The sequence below is a fragment of the Aristolochia californica genome, unplaced genomic scaffold (genome assembly GCF_029961685.1).
Source record: "Aristolochia californica isolate CCGP_79_NKW_82.1479 unplaced genomic scaffold, dmAriCali1.0.hap1 SCAF_16, whole genome shotgun sequence".
Classification (NCBI taxonomy): domain Eukaryota; kingdom Viridiplantae; phylum Streptophyta; class Magnoliopsida; order Piperales; family Aristolochiaceae; genus Aristolochia; species Aristolochia californica.
The window spans coordinates 11,630,986-11,649,982 of NW_027181837.1; the positions used below are offsets into that span (position 1 = coordinate 11,630,986).

The 18,997-nt window shown below is 38.6% G+C and overlaps 1 pseudogene; it reads right to left on the reverse strand.

Moving 5' to 3' along the window:
- Window positions 1-12,784: 12,784 nt before the first annotated feature.
- On the reverse strand, window positions 12,785-16,127 carry LOC137953092 (nucleosome assembly protein 1;2-like; annotated as a pseudogene).
- Window positions 16,128-18,997: the final 2,870 nt, after the last annotated feature.

Genomic DNA, 18,997 nt, shown 5'->3' on the forward strand with positions numbered 1-18,997 from the left:
ATTATTCAAATGTATACAAAAAATATGACATAAAAATAATTGATTAAAATGAATGTCAATTAATAATCCTTATATTTAGGTCAACATAAAATATGCATAAAAAACTGAAGTATGTATAAAACCTAAATAAAATTTGCACAATTATTGAAATTGCATAAAAATAAATTACTGTAATTTTAATATATATTTTATGTGTATCCAAAGATAACACATAAAGTCAGTCGGGCTAGGTGGTTACGAGTGCCAGAATTCCTTTCCAGCACACGGGTTTGAATCCCCGCTGGTGAAAATTGTTTTTGAGAACCAAGTCAGCTCGGTCTTCACTCAGATTCGCTTCTGCGAGTTGGAACGGGCAAGTCGACCCGAACCGCCCGATTCGACCCTTAAAGTTCAAGTCGCGTCAAGCCGATCGACTCGTCTCAACCCTCTAGAACCAGTCTGATCCTGTTTAACCAGTCCGAGTTGACTGAACCCATCTGAGTCGACTCGTTATTTAAATGAAACATAAAACCCCAAGTTTAAAAAAAACATTTTTTTAATTTCTGCACGTGTTGGAGGTCGTCTTCAATCTCCAGCCACACATAGAGGGAACACTCGACTTCCACTATCGGCCCTCTACTGGAGGTCGCCTCTTGTCGAACATTGGCCGCTGTCGTCCGACGGCGACGCTGGCCGATGCACAGTGCCGGCTATCCGCTCTCCACGGAGGCCCGAGAACGGACACCGAAGAGCGTATGCAGAGCATCGCTCTTCATGAAATGTCGCCTTATTAGAGAGGGGAGCTCTGATACCAACTGCAAAACTTTAATGAATTTCAAAAACATATATGAAATTCATAAACTGAAATCGTACCTCCTAACATGGCGTCAACTTCTAGCGAACAAAGCTTCTCGGCTATCGTCTCCGGTGAACAGAATGTCTCATCTATTGCAGAGGTTCATCGATGACAACGTTCAAGCATGCCTTTGCTAGTCCATACCCCCTCTTATAGCCTCCTCTCTATAGAAGTTAGGACCCCATGAGAATGACTCTAGGTTAACAAGGAAGAAGAAGGAGAGAAGAGAGAGAAGAGAGAGAAAGGAGAAGGACGTTGAGAAGAGAGTTTGGATTAAGGGAAGGAGAGCATGAGTCAAGAGAGAAGAGAGGGTGGCTCGACGTTTTTCCAAAGAGGAGAAGGATTGAATTCCTTACCTCTTAGCTAATACTCTTATTTATAGTGTTACAAAGCCCTTAGGGTTACAGTTCAATAGATTAAAAGACATACCAAGACAATGTGTTTACATCTCCATGCCATCCTTATGGAACATACCATAAATAACCATTTTGCCACACCTTTGACGTGTGGGCTTCTAGCCTTGAGCTTGTGGGCTTGAGCCCATCTTCCAACACTCGCCCTCAAGCTGGTGGAGAAAATACATCATAAATACCCAACTTGCCACCTATATAAGATAGAACTTTGGACGTTACCGGTTTGGTGAGGATATTAGCTAATTGCTCTTGAGATGAAACATATTTAAGAGAAATTATTTATGCTTGAAACTTTTCCCGTATAAAATGTCAATCCACTTCAATAGGTTTAGTTCTTTCATGGAAAACTGGATTTGACGTAATGTGAATAGCTGCTTGATTATCACAATGTAGGCCCATAGAACCTCCTTTATAAAATTCCAATTCAGTAAGAAGAGTCTTTATCCATAAAAGTTCACTTACAGTGTGGGCCATAGCTCGGTATTCTACTTCAGCACTAGATCTTGCAACTATGTTTTGCTTTTTGCTTTTCCATGTGACCAAGTTTCCCCCAACAAGGGTACAATACCCAGATGTAGATTTTCTATCATCGGGTGATCCAACCCAATATGCATCTGAGAAGCCTTTTATATTTAAGTGACCATATTGTTTATATAGCAATCCTCTTCTTGGAGCACCTTTTAAGTGTCGTAGTATTCCCTCCAATGCTTGCCAGTGAGTAATTTGTAGTTTGTGCATGAATTGGCTTACCACACTCACATCATATAATATATCTGGCCTGGTTACCGTGAGATCGATCAATTTTCCCACAAGTCTTTGATATTTTCCAGTGTCAACATCTTCTCTAGTTGTGGCACACAACTTTTCATTCGCATCCATAGGTGTATCAACTGGTCTACAACCCTTTATTCATGTTTTTTCAAGAAGATCCAAGACGTATTTTCTTTGAGACAATACTATTCCATGATTTGATTGAAGGACTTCTATACCCAGAAAATATTTGAGTTTACCCAAATCTTTAGTCTTGAACTCTTTACATATCATATTCTTCACTTGTTGTATACTATGAGCATCATTTCCAGTCAAGATAATATCATCAACATACACGACCAATAATATCTTCCCTTTGAGAGTATCTTTAACATATACTAAGTGATCAACCGAGCTCCTATGAAAGCCAAATCGTAGAAGCGCTTGATTGAATTTATCAAACCAAGCCCGAGGGGATTGTTTAAGCCCATATAAAGTTTTCTTTAATCGGCATACGGACTCCCCCTCAACCACATATCCTGGTGGTTTGACCATATAAATTTCTTCGCATATATCACCATTTAAAAATGCATTTTTTACATTGAGCTGATATACTGGCCAAGATGAGTTAGCAGCAATAGAAAGGATGATACATATCGAGTTTAGTTTAGCAACTGAAGAGAAAGTCTCTTCATAATCTTTCCCATAACACTGAGTATAACCTTTTGCAACCAGGTGTGCTGTACGGCGAGCAACCGACCCATCTGGGTTGTGTTTCACTGAAAAAACCCATCTGCAACCAACCGGTATTTTCCCTTTTGGGAGCGATGCCAATGTCCATGTTTGATTTTCATATAAAGCATGCATTTCTTCATCCATAGCCACCTTCCATCTTGGATGCTTCAACCAACCCATCTGGGTTGTGTTTCACTAAAAAAACCCATCTGCAACCAACCGGTCTTTTCCCTTTTGGGAGCGATGCCAATGTCCATGTTAGATTTTCATATAATGCATGCATTTCTTCATCCATAGCCACCTTCCATCCTGGATGCTTCAGGGCCTCCTGATAGGATTGTGGTATCAAATTTGGCAAGAAACTAAACACACTGAGAAGATAAGCGATGAGAAGACATAAAATTGGCAATTGGATGAAACGTAGTGCAAGAACAGGTCGCCTTTCGTAATGCAATAGGCCAAATATCAAATTCAGGCCCAAACATAGGAGGAGGAGAAAGACTTACCTCATGAGGATCAGATAACTCCATAGGTGAGGGGATGACTGGTGCTTCAGGGGGTTGAGTAATATCTTCATGAAAAAGCACAAGCGGACATAGAGTAGTAGGAATATATGTAAACCTTGGAGGAGCCTCGTGTGATGAGGAGTAGAAGGAAGTGTCTTCAAAGAAAGTCACATCCCGAGATACCATCTACCTTCGAAGTGTAGGATTATAACAAATATATCCTTTTTGAGTTTGAGAATATCCAAAAAAAATACACTTCAGAGACCGAAGATCAAGTTTACTTTTATGTGGTGAAGTATCATGAACAAAACATGTGCAACCAAATACTTTAAGAGGAAGAGAAAATGGATCTTCACCATGAAACAAAACAGAATACAGAGTTTGATTTCTAAGTACTGATGAAGGTAACCTATTGATGAGAAAACATGCTGTAAGAATAGCCTGCGACCGATAAAAGTAGGGTACCTTCATGGAGTAGAGGAGGCCCCGAGCAACCTCAAGGAGGTGACGATTCTTTCTTTCAGCAACACCATTTTGTTGAGGGGTATAGGCACATGATGTTTGATGAAGAAGCCCATTACCCTCACAAAACGATTTAAACTCATTAGACAAATATTCCTTAGCATTATTGGATCTAAAGATTTGAATTTTTTTTCCAAATTGCGTGAGAACCATTGCATGAAAGTTTTTAAACATAGAAAGAATTTTCGATGGTTCTTTAAACAAAAACAACCAAGTCACTCGGGTAAAATCATCTTCAAAAGTAACAAAATATTGAACCTGAGAAATGTTAGAGACCTTTAAAGGGTCCCATATATCAGAATGTATGGAACAATCTAGTGGTTGTAAGACGAGGGGAATATATACTCCTAACATGCTTACTTAATTGACATGCCTCACAATTAAAATTAGACAAAGATTTAAGAGATGGAACTACAAAACGTAGTGATGAGATAGATGGATGACCAAACCGGTTGTGCCACATTTGAGCCTCAGATGTAGTGGATGAAATAATAGATACTGGTGGAAGAGTAAAATAATATAAACCCCCTTTTTCATGGCCGCCACCTATCACCTGTTTCGTAGTTAGATCCTGAAATATACACGAAGATGGTGAGAAGGTGACAGAACAATTCAATTGTTTAGTTAATTGACTAATGGAGAGCAAATTTAACGGAAATTGAGGAACAAATAACACATCTTTGATAGGAATAGACGTGGTAAGAGAGGAGGAACCCTTGCCAAACACCTTGGTTTGGGAACCATTAGCTATAGTGACCAATTTATGAGGAAGACATGGAGACAATGAATGAAGCATGTGTTTGTTACCTGACAAGTGTTTGGAAGCCCCGGAGTTAATGATCCAAGAGGAAGGGGTTAAAGTGGAAGAAAGCATACCTGAGGCAATGGTAGTGGCATCAGTAGGACCTGGTGGAGTAGAGGACTAATCCAATAAGGATTTCAGCTTTTGAATTACAACATAGTCTTCCGAAGAGATAGTCACATTCCTGGAATGAGAATCAGTTTTGTCCTCTTTTTTTCTTAACATTAACTGAGGCTGGATTGGCTGTCACCTAATCAGGCTTACCATGGAGTTTCCAGCATGAATCCACAAGGTGATTCTGACCACCATAGTAAGTGCCCAATCGAGGCTCAGTGCGGGGATGGGTCGGACCCGTTCGACCACCTCTATTGCAGCCTCCTCTACCCGTTCGACCACCTCTATTGTGGCCTCCTCGAAATGGGGATGATGTACCCCGATTATCAGAGAACATAGCTGATGGAGCATCAATCAGAGGAGGAGGAGATGGATCAGGAATCTGTAACAACGTAGCTATGTCATCAAAAGAGGGAACTAAGAAGCTGAGTCTTAGCCACCTCTAGATACGACTTAATATTGGTCAGGCACATAGCCGTTGCCAAGGCCTCGCGCTGTTTTTCTTGGACATCAATGTCGGTAGAGTATGGTTGAGTAATTTTCCATTCTTGGAGAAGGCCACGAAATCGGGACAAAAACTCATGAATATTATCTCCTTGTTTGGTAGTCAACATACTTTGGAAAACATCGTATACTCTTTGCAAGGAGGCGGTACTAGAATAGAGTTTAGCACATGTGTCCCAAATATCCTTCGAAGTTTCCAAGTGGACCACATTGTTAGCAACGTGCTCTTCTATACTATTAATAAGCCAACTAATAACCATGTTATCATTTTTTACCCATTTATGGTAGACTTCATTTTCTTCATCAATCGGAGGAGGGATTTTGATAACATGATTGAGAAGGTCACGAGTAATGAGAACCCTCCGTACCGATTGTGACCAGCTGAGGTAATTGGAAAGATCTCTTAGTGGAGTTCTAGTAATTCAGAGTATGTCACTCTTATTACTCATATGTCCACTCTCCTTGTTGACGCAAATCAACTAGTAAGGTCAATTGTCAAAGGGGCTCAAATAACAATTACACAACGTAATTTGAAGCACCTATAGATCAATTTAGCCACCAAAACTAAGTAGAGAATATTTTCACGAGAGGAAAAATAGGTGTTTTTGTCAAGTGATAACAAGAACCAGCCACTACTCAACTTCTCTTATATTTATCAAAAAAATATAGGGAAGAGAATAGATGCAACTCTTATCCTTAATCCAAACTCAACCACAAAACCGAGAGCAACTTTAGACAATGCCTTTCTTAGTAAACCGAGAGAAATTTATTGGCAAAAGAAACTCCAACTCATGGGAATACTTCAACAAAACAAAAGATTCAATTGCTGAAGTTCACACACAACATAGAATAGGGATAAGTGAGTGCTAGAATTTCATCAAACATATAACGGGCATCTAACAATATGACATACTCCCATGAGTAACATTAGATTATAGAATTGACAACAACATATGCTGGAATCCCATATCAACAATGTGTGATTCCCGTTACATAAAGGTAACAAAATCCAAATAACAAATCGAAAAAAACAACCGTTGATCAATCATGTAATTGTGCTACAAGATGAACAAGACTACAATATCCTTTTAGTCATACACGATAGATCTTCACAATGTTTATGAAGATTATCTTGCCTCGACATGAATGAACAATTCAAGTAGAGAGGAAAAAAAATTGACACCGTAAAGAGAGAATATGCAAAAAAAATAAAATTTTACCTATCTCTTCATGGCAGAACTCGTTCTTCTATACACAACTTCTTGAATGGATGACATAACTACTTGAATAGGGATCCTAACCTCCAAGCTCTGATACCATGTAGAAGTTAGGACCCCATGAGAATGACTCTAGGTTAACGTGGAAGAAGAAGGAGAGAAGAGAGAGAAGAGGGAGAAAGGAGAAGGATGTTTGAGAAGAGAGTTTGGATTAAGAAGAAGAAGGAGAGAAGAGAGAGAAGAGGGAGAAAGGAGAAGGATGTTTGAGAAGAGAGTTTGGATTAAGGGAAGGAGAGAATGCGTCAAGAGAGAAGAGAGGGTGGCTGGACATTTTTCCAAAGAGAGGAGAAGGATTGAATTCCTTACCTCTTAGCTAATGCTCTTATTTATAGTGTTACAAAGCCCTTAGGGTTACAACTCAATAAATTAAAAGATATACTAAGACAATGTATTTACATCTCCATGCCATCCTTATGGAACATACCATAAATAACCATTTTGCCACTCCGTTGACATGTGGGCTTCTAGCTTTGAGTTTGTGGGATTGAGCCCATCTTCTAACACTCTCCATCAAAGGAGACCACCAAACCGACGGGAAGCTGTAAGGTTGTAACCGACGACCACCATCAATGAAAAACCGACGACGGATGGGTCACTTAAGTGACGGATCGTGAACCGTCTAGATGACGGTTCGTGAAACGTTCGACATACTAAGAAAAGGATAAGGAATATCAAATCCTAATAAACTAAGAACTTTTACTCTGCTCCTAATAGCCTAAGAACCACAAATTAAGCAACTATCACATTTAAGGAAACTTGCTTCACCAAGGACGTTTCCCCTCATTTTCCAAATTTTTGAAGTGGTGGATTTCTTGTCAATTTTTAATCTTGAATAATCTTCATAAGAACATTCAACAACTTCTATATGCCTCTTACACTTATAGTATAATCCTTTCTCAGAACCTCCATTTATATACAATAATATTTGGCCTCGTCACAATTGTTTAATTTAAGTTTTCCAACTAGATGTCAGTTAAGTGATATCTTTCAATGGAAGAGAACTATCATCAAGTAAATCAAGATGAGACCCGCACCGCACAAACAGTACAAGCACATTCTCTGATTCCAAACAATTAATTGCAAGTCAGAAAAAAAACTCAAATTTAGAGAGGGTTTTGCAAAACTATTAGACCATGTTTGCGTGTTTTCAGAGTTAAATTGAATCAATCATACCCAATTTCGTTAGCATAGAAGAACTATTGCACAAACCCTCCCTTCCTCCCCGTCCCCCTCCCCTCCCTCTCTCCCCTCCTCCCCTCCTCCCCAATTAATTTACATAATTGCTTAAATAAAATACATAATTAGTTAATTAATGTCTTAATAACTTAATCAATTATTAATTATATCATGTATTAATTAATTACATAATATATTAATTAGTTATATTATGTATTAACTAATTACTTAACAATTAGTTAATCTACTCTTAATTATATTATTACTTATTTATTTTTATGTTGTTAATTATTAATTAATTAGTTAATTCTTTAATCAGTTAATTAAAATATTAATCACTCAATTGATTATGTACTTAGTTAATCTACATACTATCTGTCGCTCAATAATTAGTTACTCAATCAGTTGATTAATTAAAATATTTACTAACTCAATTTGCTATTTAATTAGTTGATCAATATTCAATTAAATACTTAATTAATTAATTTAGATAATTAAGTTATACTCAATCAATTGGTTATTAAATTAACTGATTAATTATTTAATTAGTTAATTAATCTTATAATTAATTAATTTATTAGTTCCCTTCAATGATAATTTGTGTTAAGGCGTGCAATACAGAGTGTGAATTGTAATGCTTAGACTAAACTACATTGTTACTGTCCATTCTAACTCTATGGGATCAGTACATATAATAATGGAAATGTAACAATGACTCCTCTAGATGCACTGCCCTAGATTCATCAAGTTATTAATTATTTACCTACTTATTTAATTAGTTAATGAATTACTAAATAACATTATTTAATTGGTTATGTAGTTAATTTACATAATTACTTAATCCATTATAATTAGTTAGTTAACATCTTAAAACTTAATTAATTAATTACATTAATTGCTTGAATTAATTACTTGATTAAATGGTTAACTAGTTGCTTAGTCCTCAATTAGTTATTTACTAATGAATTCTTAATTATGTTAATTGGTTAATTCAGAACAAAGAATAAATTAAGAATATTTTGGTCTTTTTTTTTAATTCTCGAAGAAAGTATTTTTCACTGAGAATATTATATAATTATCGACGATTATTAATTTCTTTGAGAATAAAATATTAAATTTATATTTTTTTTCCACTCATTCTCGGTGAAATTAAATTAGTAAACAATAGTATATATTTAACAAGGATTTTTTAAATTTGTCGACATTAATTGTATAATTTACCAATGATTATTTTTGTTTTTTCCTACTTATTCTATATGAAATTAATTTTTTCGAGAATAGTATATATTTACCAATGATTTTGAAATTTTCCTAAGATAAGTGAATAATTACTAATGATTTTTTTCCTACTTATTCTTTGTGAAATAAATCTAATAGAAAATAGTACATATTTACTGATGATTCTTAATTTTTTGAGAATAAGTGAATAATTATCAATGATTTTTTTTTCCTACTTATTCTCTCCAATAGTAATTTTTATGAGAATAGTATATATCTATCAGCACTTTGTGAATTTCATTGAGAACAAGTAAATAGTTACCAATGATTTTTTATTTTTTTCCTACGTAACTCAGTGATATTAATTTCATTAAGAATAGTGTTATTTATTGATGATTTTTGAATTTCGTTGAGAATAATTGGATCCCACCATGTAGCGGGAATCTTTCCTAGGTGCAATTCAAATTTTGTCGACAAGTAAATGTTTGTGTCTGTTAGAAGATGAGCTCAAGCCCACAAGTCCATGGAAAGAAAGTCCACACATAGAAGAAGAAAAGTGATGAAAGGTATCCATAATTTCTTCTATTTGACACTTCATACCACTATGAACCAATCTTTAATTTCTTCTATTTGTCAGCTCATGCCAACACAAATTGTTTATTTTTTATTCTAATCGAAAGTCGGGAATAATTTTTCTTTCTTTAGTTGTCTTTTCCATCATCTGAAAGTGCGTAGCCCTTTCTTATATCTGGGGAATTTGGTTTGCCTAGACATTATTGATTGATTAGTCCAATTGGATTGATTGATCATGTTTTTTAGCACAGTTTGGCCACGTTCTGGATGATCGATGAATCAACCTTTGTTGATCGATCGTACTTTATATTTTTTGCCTATAAACTTCTGGTTGATCAATCATTGGCAGATGTTGATTAATCATTCCAATGCCAATTCACTATATGGATTGTGAAAGCATGGAAATTTGCGATCCTAACTGATTATAACATGTATGAAATATGTGTATGCATTTTAAAAAAAATTATTGAATTCAAAGTATGTCCTAAAGCTCCAAAATTGCATTGTACCTCAAATTTTGGAAGAATTGTGTTGCTCTTTGATATAGACTGAGTATTTGACTTATCTCAATAATTTCTAAACTGTAATCTTCAAATTTTCTTCTTTTTCTAAGGGTGCTTCTTCAAGAGTACTTTAACATTCCATGGAGCTCGAGGTCTTTGAGAAGTTTGTGTTGATTCAATAGTTTGACCTTTGAATTAATTATCTCTTGAAGGGAATGCATCTGAAATACTTAGAATTGCAATTGTTAGCTCAATTAAGTTTTGTTATCATCAAAACAAAGAAAGGAGTCAATGCTCGGCCAACATCTTTTAAGCCAAAGTAGTTGACAACAACCCTTGGCCATTCCTCTAAACTAGGCTTTAGCACTGGACAATGACACAACCTTTTGTTTCTTACTTCTCCATGTGACTAAATTGCCTCTTACAAAGGTAAATAGCATGAGGTGGAGTTCCTTTAAAAAATATTCCATGCCCAATCTACATCTGTGTAACTATCAATATTTAGATGGTAATTTTTGGAGAACATAAGTTCCTTTTTCAGGAGGGGAATTTAAATAGCAAAAAATCCAAATTACAATGCTCGTATAATCTTCACTAGGATAGTGCATAAATTGAGTCACTATGCCTACAACATAAGAAATATTTGGTCGAGTATGGGATAAATAGATTAGCTTACCTATCAATTTTTTATACCTTCCTTTATTAATAGGCACATTATGTCCATACTCTCCAAGTTTGTGATTATTAACAATTGAAGTGTCAGCTGGCTTATAATCTAGTAATCCAACTTCTTATAGCAAATCTAACACATATCTCCTTTGTGAAAGAAATATTCCTTTTTCTCATCTTGATAATTACATTTCCAAAAAATATTTGAGTCTTCCCATATTTTTCATATCAAAGTCAGTTACCAATTTTTCTTGAATTCAAGAGATTTCTTCCATGGCATCCCCTATAATAATCATGTCATCTACATAGATTATTAAAATTGTTACCTTTATTAGTCAATGTTTCAAGAATAGAGTATGATCTGAGTTGCTTTGTTTGAAGCCATATTTTCTAATAGCGAAGCTAAACCAACCAAACCATGCACAAGGTGATTGTTTAATTCCATAGAATGTGCATTGCAACTTACACACAACCTTAGTTTTCGAGGATGTAATGTACCTTGGTGGTATATCCATGTAGCCCTCCTCAGATTACCACGAAGAAAGGCTTCTTTATCTCAAACTAATGCAACGATTAGTCTAGGTTTGCTACAAGGGACAACAAAATTGAATACCAACTACACTCGAATGGTATTTATTTTTGCCACAGGTGAGAAAGTCTTTGAATAATCTGTTACAAGGTGGGACCAAACCCACCATGACCACACAAGCAAGCATGATGAGTCACCACATGAGGTGGCATGATGAGTCATCACACGAGTTGGAATCCTTATCACATGAGTTAGAAGATTTGACAGTCTTCCTTGATTAATGTAATTGATTTATCTTCCCTTGATTGATGTAGATTTGGATATCCATGATTGATGTAATTAAGGATCCTAATTTATCTCAAAAGTTTCCCTAAATATGTAATGGAAATAGTATAAATATGGGTCTTGGTTGAATGGTTCAATCAAACTCTCCACTTCTCAACTCGTGGAAGAATATCCCTCTAGCCTAAAGTCTTTATCTCTCTTTTCTCTCTTCTCTCCTCTCTACCCGAGCTCTCTCTCTCTCTCTTTGCTCTTTTTCTTCTCCCTCTCTCATGTTGTTCGAGGTTTCAATCATGGGGTCCTAAATTCAACATTGCCGCACCAGGCATCCAGCCCAAACTACCGAGACACGAATCACTCCTTATGCTCCTACTTCTACACTACCATTGGGTTCTCACCCTATGCTTACACGAGGTAAAGCTGGTATTTTTAATCCACGCCATCTGGCCAACCTCGGTATTGTGGGATCCTCTAGACTTCTCTTTACTCTCCTTTCCTCTACTGCACCTAAAGGATTCAAAACTACTGTTAAAAATCTTACTTGGCTTGCTACCATGGATGAAGAAGTTCAAGCTCTGCAAAATAATTAGACCTAGATTTTACTCCCTTGACCTGCCAACACCAATATTGTGGGTTTCAAATGGGTATTTAGGACCAAATATTTGCCTAATGGATCTATTGAGCATCTCAAAGCACGCCTCGTTGCCAAGGGCTACACTCAGGTCCCTGGTCTTGACTACGCTAAGACCTTTAGCCCTATGGTAAAAACTTCTACTATCTGAGTTGTGCTCTCCATTGCTGTGACTAGCAAATGGCTTCTTCACCAACTTGACGTCAAGAATGTGTTCCTTATCTGTACTCTCACTGAAAATATTTATATGGAACAACCTCCTGGGTACATTGAGCCTCATTTTCCTCATCATGTTTGTCAGTTACAGAAAGTTCTCAATGATCTCAAGCAAGCTCTTCGTGCCTGGTTCCAGCACTCCAACTTCTTTATCACTCAACTTGGATTTTCTTCCAATCGTGTTGACACTTCTCTGTTTGTCTTTCATAAGCACTCTGACACTATATATTTGCTCCTTTATATCAATGACATTATTATTACTAGCGACAACTCAACTCTTATGTTATAGCCCCGGATCTGACACATGGATTGGTAGGGAAGAAGAATAGAAAGACGAAAATCAAGCCAAAGAAAAACTTGAAAACCCTAGGTTCGTTAAGGAAAATGCACACCCCTGAGCTCGTTGAGGAGAACTCAAAACCCTGTTTAACCTAAAATCAATACTTAACTTTCTCATTACTCTCACCCCTTAAATAGGGTTGACCCTTACAAGTTTTAACATTAAATATTACAAAAATACCCCTATAAAAGAAATATTCCAAAAATACCCATGTGGCCTTTCTTAACTAAAATAAAATAAAGTAAATTAAAGAAAAAATTAAAAAAAATAATGTTATTGTGTGCATAACATTACACCCCCCATGGAAGAAAGAGCTTGTCCTCAACCTCGAAGGTAGGGCCTCTATACCGACATCTCCACCTGGTAGCATCCACGGTAGTTGTGTCCGCTCTCTGGACTCCCAAAACTGGAGCATTCCGCCCAAGTCGCAATTTTTTATTTTTTTTTCGTCGGAAGCCTCCGCACCCATCTCTCTTCAACCCCATCTGGACCTTTGTCTCTGTTGCTGCGTGCACTCTGGAGGCCTCTCTTGGCCTTCCCCATGGGGTACTCCCCTCTTCACCTTTTGTCCGGCAGATACCTTCTTTGGCCTGTTTTTGGCAACAATGTCCTCTTCATAATCATCATCATCAGCAACATCTTCATCATCTTCATCCCCTTCCCCTTCTATATCATCAAACTTGTTACCCTGAACAGCCTCTCCCGTAAACCATGAGACATCATGTGGGATAAATTTGTCTCTAACGGTGGATCCAATATCATAATCTTGTTCCATTTGATTTTGAAGTTGTTCAGCAGTTTCTTCATAACTATCATCATCATCCGAGAATTGTGAAGGACTGAAGAAATTAACGAAACTTTCACACTTTTCAATTTTTGTGATGGGTTTGGTGTTCTTTGATCCCTCTTTAGGCTTCTTCAAAACCTTATGTGCTCTAAAATGGGTTTATCCTCATCGCACATGTGATAAGTTTTGACCAAGTCATTATTTGTAAAATATGGATTGGGATAAAAAAAAAACTCCAGCTTGCAGCCCTTGGGATTATCAATCCTAGACCAATTGATATCTTTCAAATATTTAAGAGCCCCGTCATCACGCTCTTGTATCTCCTCTGCAAGCATTTCAATAGTTTTCACCGCCGAAAGCCAGAAATTGGGAACACCTTTCTCTTCAACTGCATTTTCTTCTCCCGTTCTGTAGATTCTTCGATTTCAATTACTCCATGTACTATCTCATATCTCTCAGTATATAGTAGGTCATAAAGTTTCTCGTACTTGGCTGCAAGAGCTGCTCTCTCCTCAACATTTTTGCTTCAACCTCATCTTGTTGTTTCTGAATGTTGTTAGGAATAAAACCTTTCAACGTTATTATTTGAAGCATTTCTGAAATTGCATCAGATATGTGTTTGGACAGAGAATAGTCATTATCTTCGGCAAGGAATTCATAAATCACTCCATCCACTTCAATCATAAGACAGTCTGGAGACTTCTTAATTCCTCTTTCCTTTATATGTTTTCTCTCCCTTGACGTTTCAATTCCAGAACATGAACAGAAAAAATATACTTTGCCAATCACAAATTGATCAACTGCAGCACTTGCTAATATAAGAGTTCCTGCAAGTGTTTCAAGTGCCACCCCCGAAGCATAAGCACTAGATTCAGCACCACTGGAATCATACATCCCTTTTCCAGCACTCTAGGTTAGTGCCTTGATTGCATGCAAATAGCCATCTACATCCTCAAGAAGCACCTCGGCTGGGCTGGCTAGCAGCAGTGTATGTTGGCTAGCAGCAGCCTTGTTTGCTTGGCTGGCTGGCAGCAGTGTATGCTGGACTGCCACAGCAGCCTTGTTTGCTTGGCTGGCTGGCAGCAGTGTATGCTGGACTGCCACAGCAGCCTTGTTTGCTTGGCTGGTTAGCAGCAGTATATGCTGGACTGCCACAACAGCCTTGTTTGCTTGGCTGGCTGGCAGCAGTGTATGCTGGACTGCCACAGTACTCAACTGGGTTAAGAGTGACTTTTCTGGGTTTAAAGAACTCAATGTAGTGGAACTTCCTCGATGCCCATAAACACCACCATACTGCTGGCCTAAATATGGACCTATCAGTAGTCTTGTTTCCAACTTGTGTTCACAGAGCTAGACAGCAGTAATCACTGCAGCATGTCCCTAATACTCATCAACTATAGATGCACCCTGTGATTCATTTCCATTTTCTCCTACATTTTCTAGCTGTTGCTCATCTGCATCACTTCTAACCGGTTTCATTTTTTCTTGTTGAACCCATTGCTGCATTGCCACCACAACAACAATTTGAAAATTTGGAAGTGGCGCTCCTGCCCACCCCAAGAATGCAACAACAGCAGAAATATGAAACTGTTGAACCCATTGCTGCATTGCCGCCACAACAGCAATTTGAAAAATTGGAAGTGGCTGTCCTGCCCACCCCAAGAATGCAACATTAGCAAAAATTTGAAACTGTTAAAACCATTGCTGCATTGCCACCACAACAGCAATCCCTTTCTTTATAGAAACAGGATTAGCAGCAGATGTTACACTGAGCAAACCCAGTTTGATTATCTCCCTGGCAAGTACTGAAGCTGTTGTAGTCCCATCACCACCAGAGTCATTGGTTTTACTTGCAACCTCCCTAATCAAAGCTGCAACAACATTCTCCATAGCATCTGGAAGCTCAATAGCTCGAGCAACATCTTCTGCGTTGACAAATTGAACAAATCTAAAACATTCGGATTTCTCATCTCCTGCTCTCATTACTAAAGACATGGAACCCCAAAAATGAATCCCCACATTTTCAATTTGCCAACGAACCCACGCACAATGATTGTGCTCATCAACAACAAAACATAGCCCCCCAAAAAATTTTTTCAGCAGTCCCCATAAAATTATTTCTATGAATCCCGACATCCCCAGAAAAATTTCATCTCGAAATTCATATAGCCAAGCCGGAATTCCAGCAATTGGGTACTGGTTCTCTACTTCACGGAACAGAGAAGCTCCTTCCCCAATTTTCGAGCAATGTGGCTGCTACTTAGGCCCTTGGAGCCCCATCAACGTCATGGAATACTCTTGTTTACCTAAAAATCGATGGTGTTTCTGAAACTTACCCCAAAATACATTGACGTTGGTTCCCCACTAGACTGCCGAGAGAGAGATTGAGAGTGAGCATGAGAATCCGAGAGCCAAAGCCCCCCGGATTTGTTTCCGTCGACGCCTCTTTTTTTCCCGGTGGCGAATAGCAGCAAATCGTGGTCGAAATTTAGAATCTTTCTGCTCAACAACGAACAGGTCTTTTGGTTCTGCTACCGCAGAGTCGGTCTTCGGATTTGAGGTTGCCAAATCGTCCAGTTCAATTTTTTTCGTCTTTTGTGGAAGATCTGTGGCCTCCAATGAGAATATCCCTTCGATTTCCCTTCGATTTCCAAAAATCGGGGTCCCCGTCGTATGATTTCGGAAGTTCGGGGAGCTTTTTCAAGAAAGAGAGCACTCGGATTTCCTGCGTCTTCAGGAAGACGTATGACGTGTGGGAAAGGGTTTGATGCTGAACTCCGTTACGGATTTTTTATGAAGGGTGTGTAAATACTCTTCCGATTTTAGAATTTCTTAGTCACGGTGCCTCAGGGGAGGCAAACTCGAAGGCTCCTAAAAGAGGTTAGAGAACTCTTCAATGGGAACCTCACTAGTACTGTTAGGTTGTTCTTGTGTCTGCAAAGTGTGCATGTGATGGGCCCTGTAAGAGCACCTGACTCTCGGGCAAATCAAAGCACATGGTTAAAGCTGAAAAGTCCCACATAATGGGCCCCAACGTTTGTAACTATTTAATACTTAATACCATATCATATCCCGCCAGGGGAGTAACAAAAAATTCAGCGTTAAACGAAGTAGAGCCAATGAAAAAAGTTACCACCTTACTAATCCCATAGCTAGGGACCTTCTCACCATTGGCCACTGACGACGGTGGTTATCGGATGAGTGTGTATCTGGAGCTGGAGATGTTGTGCGGCTGTCAAACTCAAAAAATTGTGTGTACTCCCCGAGTCGACTAGTCCCACCAGTTCTCGGTTGATGACATGAACTCGGACTTGCATTGTATTAGGCAATTTCTGGCCAGTAATAGCATGCAAGGATATCTCCGGTGGTTCCTCCTCGATAATATCCTCTGGCTCTTCTGGATCCTTTGAATCCTCCACCTCGAGCCAAAATAATCGTTTACATTAGTGTCCTTCCCGATACTGCTCATCACAGTTATAACATAAATTTTTAGACCGCCTTTCTGCCATCTCCGCACTCGTTAATTTTTTTATAAAGCTCGGTAGGGGATTACCAGGGCGGGGGATCGGCTACGTGAGTCGTAGTCGGAGTGTGTCTGGATGGGGCTACTGGAGATGCTCCCTGAGATGAAGTATAGCGGCGCCCTTGCCACGTAGAGGAAGTGTTCCTCTCACCCGACCAACCCGACTTACATTGCTGCAACTGTTGTCGTTGTTCCATTGCTCGTGCCATATTCATTGCATGAGCTAAATCCGTAGGCATAAGGAGTTCTACCTCTAGCCGTAAATACTCATTGAGACCCGTTGTGAATAGGAAGACCTGCTGGTCAACCAATACCCTCTCACCAGCACGAGCCAAATTTTCCTGGAACAGTTTTTGATATTGTTCCACCGAACCAGTTTGTTGCAATAGGACTAACTCTCCCAAGGGGTTGCTGTTGGCGGGAGAGCCAAATCTAACTGTGCATAGATTTTTAAATTCTCCCCAAGTCATCCTTGGTCTCTCTTTCTCTACTTGAGTAACCTATAACATGGCTACATTTGTCATATGGAACGAGGCTAGTTGCACCTTATCCCATTAAGTAGTCCCTTGGTTCAAAAAAAAACTTTCACATCTATGCAACCAAATTGAGGGATCAACTGAACCATTGAAAGAGGGAAACTCTAACTTGGTGTACCTTGGAACTGTGCCTCCATGCTGGGGTCCTTGGACAACAATGCGCCCAGGCCACTGCTCCCCTCTTCTATGATATGGTTGAGCAACCTCTCTCACCTCTGGACTCTGATGTATCTCTGCCCTCAACTCCATTAGCATGTTGATGACTCGGCTATCGCTTCTTCCAAACCACAAACCTTCCCCAACACTGGTTGTGCTATTTCAAGGCTATCTTCTATCTTTTGTATCCTGATTTGGATTTCTTCATTGCTGATATTATCCCCCATGTTACCCTGCTCTGATCCCAAGTTGTTACGGTCCCGGGTCATGGATCGAATAACATGGCGTGGAACTTGAGACTCCAACACTCAAAATTTAAGCTCACTTCACATCAAGGGTCTGTATATGAGTCTTTCTCTTTGACCAGTGCTCGTCCAGGAGGAAAGCTCCTCTTTTGATGGTCCTATCCAGTTGTTGTGATGGGTAGGATACCCCACAGCAATGCTGAGCTTGCTAGAGCAAGCTACTCTCTTTTCTTGCTCACGGAAAAGAGGGTTTGGCCCTCTTTGTTTCTTCTCTATCTAAGAGTGCAATTCTTCTTTCTGAATTAACTTGAAACACGATTTTGGGATAGATTATTACCTCTTCTTTGCTGTTATGATCAGCTCCCACGTTACACCAGGATTACTCAAGATCTGAGGATGAAGATCCTCACTTTTCTGCTCGATAAGGGAGGAATTGAGGCCCCTCTTGCTGCTGCTGCCGAGAAGGAGGACAGACCTCCTCTTTGGGCTCAGAAAAGGGGCAGAAAGTTCCTCTTCTTAGTATGTATGATGATGGATGAAGTTGGGTGAAGATGGATGGCAATGGATGATGAAGGATAGGTTGGATTTTTTGAGTAAACCCTAAACTCGAGATCAAGAGGTGATCTCAACCTGTTTACACTAGGTTATTCTAAAATCTCAAAGCTTACCTATTTCATTCATTCATTTCCCTTAAATAGATCACGTCATGGAGTTTTAGGGTTAGGGTTACAATAATTCCCCATAATACCCCTACATATAAAAGTAATTAGAAATAACTCCTACTTAAAACAATATAAGAAATAAATCCTACTCAAAGTAATATAAGAAATAAATCCTATTGAGTGATTTGTTGTTGCCTCCTTCGTTGTGTGACTCGGTGTGCTATTGAGTCCACAACAATGTCAACCCTGTAGTAGAACCTGGAATTGAATTTGGCAAAAATAAAAATTTCTTAAGTTCGAATGCACAGATGTTGTTGCCTATGGTGAAGGTTTGCCAATTTTCTCTATTATTGAGGTGAACTCTAGGGTTGAAGTTTTGACAACTGATCAGGCTCGGCAATTTTCAACAGCATCGAAAGGAGAACTGCTGGAGGCTCCCATACGACATGTCGAAGACTACACTGATATAATTGTCCTGATGCACTTTGACAGT